This window comes from Sinocyclocheilus rhinocerous, unplaced genomic scaffold (genome assembly GCF_001515625.1).
Source record: "Sinocyclocheilus rhinocerous isolate Xijiao unplaced genomic scaffold, SAMN03320098_v1.1 scaffold1160, whole genome shotgun sequence".
NCBI classification, from domain to species: Eukaryota; Metazoa; Chordata; class Actinopteri; order Cypriniformes; family Cyprinidae; genus Sinocyclocheilus; species Sinocyclocheilus rhinocerous.
The window spans coordinates 347458-355766 of NW_015635060.1; positions in this window are offsets into that span (position 1 = coordinate 347458).

Here is an 8309-nt window from a genome sequence, read left to right on the forward strand (position 1 = left end):
GCTTTGTTTACACTTGGCTAGCAATGTCATTTGCTGTGAGCATAGAACCATTTCACCCACATAACACAAATTCCCAGAGAAGAAGCAATAAAACAACTTAGCAAGGCACTGTGTTGATACAGAGGTGTGAATATGTATATAGCCAAATGGGCTCACATGAAGCTTACAGCGCAACATTTTCACAGGACTGTAAGCAAATCTGCCATGCTAGCTAAGCTCTTACAGTCTGTTGGCAAACTTGGCTAGTTACATAACAACTGTGAAAAATATGGCGACTTGTCATGTTTCAGTGAAAATTTTAGCCACCACATTACAGGCCAAGACAGGCCTATGATTCTAGTCACAAATCACACTATCAGTGACACCGTTTTTGTAAATTTCTACCATTTCAAGTTTCAGCTAGTGTTGTAATTTTTTTAATATGATACATTACATTTTAGTTGTTGGAATAGGTGGCTGTTGATGATCAGTATCATTGGCAAGTGATTTACTGTGGGGGAACACAATCCCATGAGAATAAATTATTAAGCTGCTAAGTGAAAATATAATTTTGGATTTTTTTGTACTAACATTTAAATTAATCATTTGATACAAAGCATGTACTGTGTAGATACATGTTTGTACATTGTCCTTATATTTAAGAAATACCTGCATATATTTACATCTGTAATTCATTTCTGTAGTTAGATTTTTAATTAGACTGTTGACCCTACCCCTTAACTAACCATACCAAAAAACCTGTCCCTAAACGTGACCGTATCACACCTCAAAAGCAGCAAAAGTTTTGGAATACAACATGAACACAGTAAGTACATTGTACTAAACAATGTATTTTTTGATGTAAGTACATGGTAGTTAAACTAGTAGTTCTTTACTTAGCCTATAGAAATCTATTGTAACCAAAGGAGTCTGGTTGCTTTCCTGCCCAAACTAAACCCTATGATATAATGATCTGTCAAAGGTAGGTTTGCATCACACAACTTAAATAATCAACAAATAGAAAACAAAGGTAGTTCTTTAGTCAGTGTAGTCAGTCTTATTTATCTAACTTTACATACATCTGATACAAGTCAGATAAAGCACCATAAGATGCTGAACAGGTCTCAGACAGTAGAGCACAGCGCTAGCAGCAAGGTAATATGATCCCCAGGGAATACATTAAAGGAATTGTCCACCAGAAAATTCAAATTTCCTGAAACTTTACTTAGCCTCAGGCCATCCAATTCAGTGTAAGTATAAGCTTGTTTCTTTCTTTGGAACAGATTTGGAACATTTTTGCATTAGTAATAAGTAGTAATAAGTAAGTAAGTAGTAATAATAAGTAAGTAATAGTGCTTAGTCAAATGTGGTAGTTCACTATTAAGTAATCAGTAACTACTACTTTTTCATACCTCCCCAATAACTACTGAGAACTAGCCTACTGTACACAGGTTCATAATTTATATGAATAATGCATAATGTTTAATTAATTCTAAAGTGAAGATCATGATGACCCACTAGTAATGGTTCAAGTATTACCACATTCTTCAGAAGGAATTACTAATTATTTGGATCAGTATTCTAAAGTGAATAACATGATAATTCTCTAGTAATGACTGAAATCATTGTAAGCTTTTTGTAAAGTATTGGATAGTAATTATTCAGGTGGTACTACATCTTTCTGAAGGAATTACTAATTTTTTGGATCAGTATTATAAAGTGAAGATCATGATATCTCCCTAATAATTACTGAAATCGTTGTAAACTTTTGAGGTTTTTGTAAGGTTCTGGTTAGCAATTCATTATGCTAGATTTGGTATCACTTAAATCATTACTAGTGGGTTGCCGTGATATTCACTTTAGAATACTGATCCAAATAATTAGCAATTTATTCAGAAGGATGTAGTAACACTTGAGTTATTACTATCCAAAACCTTCCATATACTGTATTTCAAAAGCTTGCAATGACGTCAGCCAATATTAGGAAGTTGTCATGCGTTTCACTTTAGAAAACTGATCCAAGTAATTACTAGTGGGTTACCATAATCTTCACTTTAGAATTAATTATACATTATGCATAATTCACATTAATTATGAACCTGTATACAGTAGTTCTTATTAGTTCTCCAGGATATATGAAAAAAAGTAGTTATTGATTAGCTAATAGTGATGTTTTAAGATGTTTTCAAAATATATTTTTATAAGCTGGTTAGACTCTCATTCTCACGGCACCCAGTTACTGCAGAGGATCCACCGGTGAGCAAGCGATGTAATGCTAAATTTCACCCAATGAAGAAACAAACTCATCTACTGTACACCTTGGATCATGTCGTTCCCAACCCGTAAGACCTTAATTCATCTTTGGAACACAAATTGAGAAATCGACTGGAATAAAGGTGTCTGCCAAATGCATAAATGTAAATACAATGTAAAAAAAAAAAAAAAACATTGATAGTTTTAGATATTTGATGCATTTATAACTACTGGCCATACGGCACTACAAATGTGACATTTGTCAGAGGCTGAATCATTGCTGTTGAATTCTGAGATACTGTGTTTCATTTTCTGACTCTCTGAACACCGTTCTGTGATCTTGTGTATAGGAGAGGGGGATTCTGTGAGTGAGATTCTTCATAAGACTTTTTTCTGGTTATGCTGTTTGGCATAGTTATAATTCATTTTAATTTAAGCAGGAAACACAACGGATAAAAAATGTTTATTTTGAGAAACAAGGTAAATCTCTCAGCAAAAACATAACTGGCAGGCAAGCAGCAATGCTTCTGAGAACAAACCCAAGTGGAGTTACTGTATAATAAAATCAGAGATGTTAAGACTTTACATCATTTGTTTCATGTATTGCACACAGAGCTTTATGCGCACTCGTTCTGTACACGTTGAGCTGTCTCTGTGTTTGTAATCCTGACATTTTCTGTGAGGCTTCTGAATCTATGCCGTGAGACCAAACACAATACATCAAACTTCAGGATCTGAATTTACAAAAGAATAAAACAAAGCTTACAAACTTAAATTGCTTTCTGTTCTTCACACAAAGCTATCACATGGCTTCAGAGGATTCGGAATATAGTGCCAGTTTTAGTTTGCCCTTTTTGGAGTTGTGGTCTTCATAAACCATTAAATTACAGTTTTGATTTCAGACAAAATAGTAAAGCTAAACCAAACTAAATACATTTAATCTTACTAACTTCATATAACATAATATAATAATATAATCAACATAGGCGCCTCTACATACATTTCTGCAAAACTGAAAAAACATACATAAATGAACGCTCATTGGCTCTCGCCTGCATTCGTCACAGATTGCGACATGCCGTGTTTCTGGTGAGGTGTGTTTGAACACACTGCACTTAATCAATTATTATATATAATAGGAAAACATGAATCTGGACTTTGTGTTAAATGTGATCTTCCTGAAACAGTTGAACATATTTTAGTAAAATGTAAAGGATATGAGAACGAAAGATTACAATTTACAGAAGCACTTCATATAGGAATTAATCAGATCTCACTTCAGAAATTGTTAAATAAAGATGCAACTATTGACATGTTTCACATACTATTTAAGTATCTCAAAGACATGAACATGATTTCAAGAATTATTAGTTTTTTTTATTAGTACCTTAACTATAATAAAATCAGAGATGTTAAGACTTTACATCATTTGTTTCATGTATTGCACACAGAGCTTTATGCGCACTCGTTCTGTACACGTTGAGCTGTCTCTGTGTTTGTAATCCTGACATTTTCTGTGAGGCTTCTGAATCTATGCCGTGAGACCAAACACAATACATCAAACTTCAGGATCTGAATTTACAAAAGAATAAAACAAAGCTTACAAACTTAAATTGCTTTCTGTTCTTCACACAAAGCTATCACATGGCTTCAGAGGATTCGGAATATAGTGCCAGTTTTAGTTTGCCCTTTTTGGAGTTGTGGTCTTCATAAACCATTAAATTACAGTTTTGATTTCAGACAAAATAGTAAAGCTAAACCAAACTAAATACATTTAATCTTACTAACTTCATATAACATAATATAATAATATAATCAACATAGGTGCCTCTACATACATTTCTGCAAAACTGAAAAAACATACATAAATGAACGCTCATTGGCTCTCGCCTGCATTCGTCACAGATTGCGACATGCCGTGTTTCTGGTGAGGTGTGTTTGAACACACTGCACTTAATCAATTATTATATATAATAGGAAAACATGAATCTGGACTTTGTGTTAAATGTGATCTTCCTGAAACAGTTGAACATATTTTAGTAAAATGTAAAGGATATGAGAACGAAAGATTACAATTTACAGAAGCACTTCATATAGGAATTAATCAGATCTCACTTCAGAAATGGTTAAATAAAGATGCAACTATTGACATGTTTCACATACTATTTAAGTATCTCAAAGACATGAACATGATTTAAAGAATTATTAGTTTTTTTTATTAGTACTTTAACTTTTTAGTTTTTCCTTTAACATCAATGCTCCACACTCCATCCTAGTAGGTGGCGGTATATGCACCTAAAGCTGGTTTGCCAACCGCCATAAAAACGTCAAAGAAAACGAAGAAGAAGGTGTGTTTGAATGATGCACGCGTACCTTCACAAGTTCACAGAGTGGATCGGGAAAATAGTCTGGATAATATTTTCAGTGATTAACAACTTAAATTCTTTTATGTTTAGGTTTAGAGATAGGAGTGGGATTAGCGACTATAAAAATAATTGTAATGCATATTGTTACTAAAATGGTTATTTTCCTGCATATTTCGGTCAATTGCATTTTATATCCTATATTAGCTATAAAATGGGTAGATTAAGGTTTGGAGGTAGGTTAAGGGGTCTAAAAATCGAAATCGCTCATTGATAAAATGATAAAAATGCATATTCGCTATAAAATGGGTAGGTTTAGGTTTGGGGGTAGGTTAATAAGGGGTCTAAAAATCTAAATCGCTTATTGATAAAATGATAAAAATGCATATTCACTAAAATTAGTAGGTTTAGGTTTGGAGGTAGGTTAAGGGGTCTTAAAATCTAAATCGTTTATTGATAAAATGATAAAAATGCATTGATACGAATATATTAATGATATAAAATATACGTAAATATTTTAAGTTTTTTAGCTAAAAATACGTATCGATTTGTACGTCTTAAATGTTAAAATACATCTAAATTTTATGTTTTAGCATCAATAAAAATTTACAAAAATGTAGGTTTTGTGCTTGTAAATGTTACGTATTGATACCTACGTATAAACAATGAGACCAGGCTGGCCTGTACCAATGTAATAAAAACGTGCCACGGTCACGTATTAAACGTGTGTTTTTGCGCCACTCTCTGGACATTCCGCTTGCGAAACGTGCAGTAAGGTACATAATTACGGTGCTGCAGAAATTTATGTAGAGGCATGTATTTCCAATGAGCCTGGGTTGAATATAATATAACAATTCTGTGTAGGAAAATGTATGCTTTAATCAAATGCTCAATAGGCACAATGTCTTTAAAGAACCAAAATAGTCATACAACACCTTACCTCTGTAACAGTAGCACCACAAAAACACATGTAATAAAAACAGTAAAAGATAAAAATGCACAAAACACTGACACTATTCAGTGGTGTGAAAGAGAGGTACTAAATATGTAAAGGACAGTTTGAGTATAACCAGTGTTGGGTAGTAACTAGTTACATGTAACGAAATTACGTAATTTAATTACAAAATACCTTATCTAGCACAGCAGGATAGCTTCTCATTTTATGCCCAGAGCAAGAGCATTGTTTAGTCATCAAGTGTGGAAAACCACTTTTTTTTTTTTTTTTGCATATTTGCATATGCAGGTAAGTTAATCGCCGTTCTAATCTAATGTGCTGCTGCACTGTAACGCACACACATAGGCTACAGACAGTAGCGCGTACATCACGCACACAATACGTTTCCGCGCTGAATGATTCTGTCAACACTGTTCTGTGATTTCTCAATAAAATAGCTTAGAAACTGAAAAGTTCAAGCATATATTTCTTAATAACTAAATTCCACAGCTTCACTACTAGTAGAGAGACGCTGCCAGGTAGAATTAATTCACACACGCAGTCGCTCTCACTAATGCATTCATATTAATGAAATCTTTACTGTGCAACTTTATCTGTATCTGATTTAGAATGAGCAGAAATCTGTGAGAAATATAACGACCCAAAGACAAAATAACTGATGAAAAAAGCTGTTATAGGAGCAACAGCCATGTGGGCAGCGCTGTGACATATGCCATAGTTGTGCACAAGGTGTTTGTCACAGCTCCAGACTTATTTGTTCATTAATGACGTCATCTGGGACTAGTCGACTTTGACTCGACTTTCATCACATAAAAGTCGACTTCAAAAAATCAGAAGTCATTCAACCCCTACCTATAACCATGTTCAGATGATAAAACTGTATTTGGGACATGAGTACACCTATTCTATTTAATTCATCATATTTAAATTCAAAACTCTAATTATCTATGTAAACCCAGTTCCTTTTCAGTCGGTCACTACGAGTCACATCGTGACCAACAAATTGGGATCTCGCTTCGAGAGACCAATCCACTTTGAGTGTAAACTAAACGAGCCAATGCACATTGGCATGCGATAATTGCATCCAGCTGCCGCTGATCACAGCGTGAACATAAAAAGGCAGCGGGTGCAACGCATACCAGCTTTTCGCTTCGGAGCCGAGCGACAGCATCGTTCTGCTCCTACCAAACTGCTTCGTGTGTGGCGAGTCTAGCGCGCTCTAGGGAGCTTCTTGTGTTGGCGGATGGTGCTTCAGCGGTGGTCGTTCCTGTGTCGAGTGGGTTGCGCACTTCAGGCTGTCGTGCTGCAAGCGGCCATTTCCCCTGTGTCTGGACATTAAACACGCTGAGGTGGCGTTCGCGGATGAGTCATGTTCCCATTGCGGGAAGATGACCATCTCGGAACTGCGGGCCAGGCTCCGTTTCCTCCAGGGGGATGGAACCAACCCTCAGGGGGACCATCGCTCCTGTAGTGCTTCGCAACCAGTTGAACCACCAAAGGAACGCGTTGGGCCCTCTTCAAAGAGCGTACCAGCGTTATCCTTTGGTTCTCCTCCCGAAGACCGGATGTCGATCACTGCATCGGAGGGAGAGCTCTCTGGAGAGGAAGATTCGGCTGCGCTGCCGCCCTCAGGGATGGTGGCAAGGCCTGAATCGGATCCGGAGATGTCGGCTATGTTTTCCCAGGCCGCCGAGAGGGTAGGGCTCGAGTGGATACCTCCACCGCATCCCAAGCTCTCGAGGTTGGACGATTGGTTTCTCGTTTCTCTCCTCAGCGCCTTTCTTCCTGGAGGTGCATGAGGAGCTCACCAGGTCATGGACGGCTCCTTTTACTGCCGGAAACCGACCTGCTGGTTCCTCCTCCCTCACCACCCTCGACGGGGGCGCAGCTAAGGGGGTATATGGCGATCCCCCAGGTGGAGCAGTCGGTAGCAACGCAGTTGTGTCCTAAGACCGCCTCCTCCTGGCAGGGTAACCCGTCGCTCCCCTCCCAGGCCTGTAGGCATTCGTCTGGTCTGACCAGCGGTGCTTATACGGCTTGTGGAGAAGCTGCCTCCACGTTACACGCTATGGCGTTACTGCAGGTTCATCAGGCCAAGGCACTAAAGGACCTGCACGAGGGTGATCACGATCCAGAAGTTCTAAAAGAGCTCTGAACCGCTACTGACCTTGCGCTCCGAGCGACGAAGGTCACCGCGAGTTCTCTGGGTCGTGCGATGTCCACACTTGTGGTCCAGGAGCGCCGTGTCTGGCTGTGTCTGGTTGATATGAGGGACACTAAAGGACCTGCACGAGGGTGATCACGATCCAGAAGTTCTAAAAGAGCTCTGAACCGCTACTGACCTTGCGCTCCGAGCGACGAAGGTCACCGCGAGTTCTGTGGGTCGTGCGATGTCCACACTTGTGGTCCAGGAGCGCCGTCTCTGGTCGACATGAGGAACGCCGACAAAGTTCGGTTCCTCAATGCCCCTGTGTCCCAGACCGGCCTCTTCGGCGACGCGGTCGAGAGCTGTTGCCCAGCACTTCTCAGCTGCACAGAAGCAGACTGAGGCGATTCGTCACATCCTGCCCCGGCGGGCAGCTGTTCCGGCCGCAGCGCCCCAGCCTGCTCGTCGCTGAGGGCGGCCCCCTGCGCCGCATCCGCAGCAGCCTCAAGCAAGCGGTGCCGTGAAGCTGGGTGTAGGCAGGCCGCCCCGCCTGTCCAGTCCCCCGTCAAACCTGGCGGTGAGCGGAAGAGCAAGAGGCCCCGGGACGGGTGAC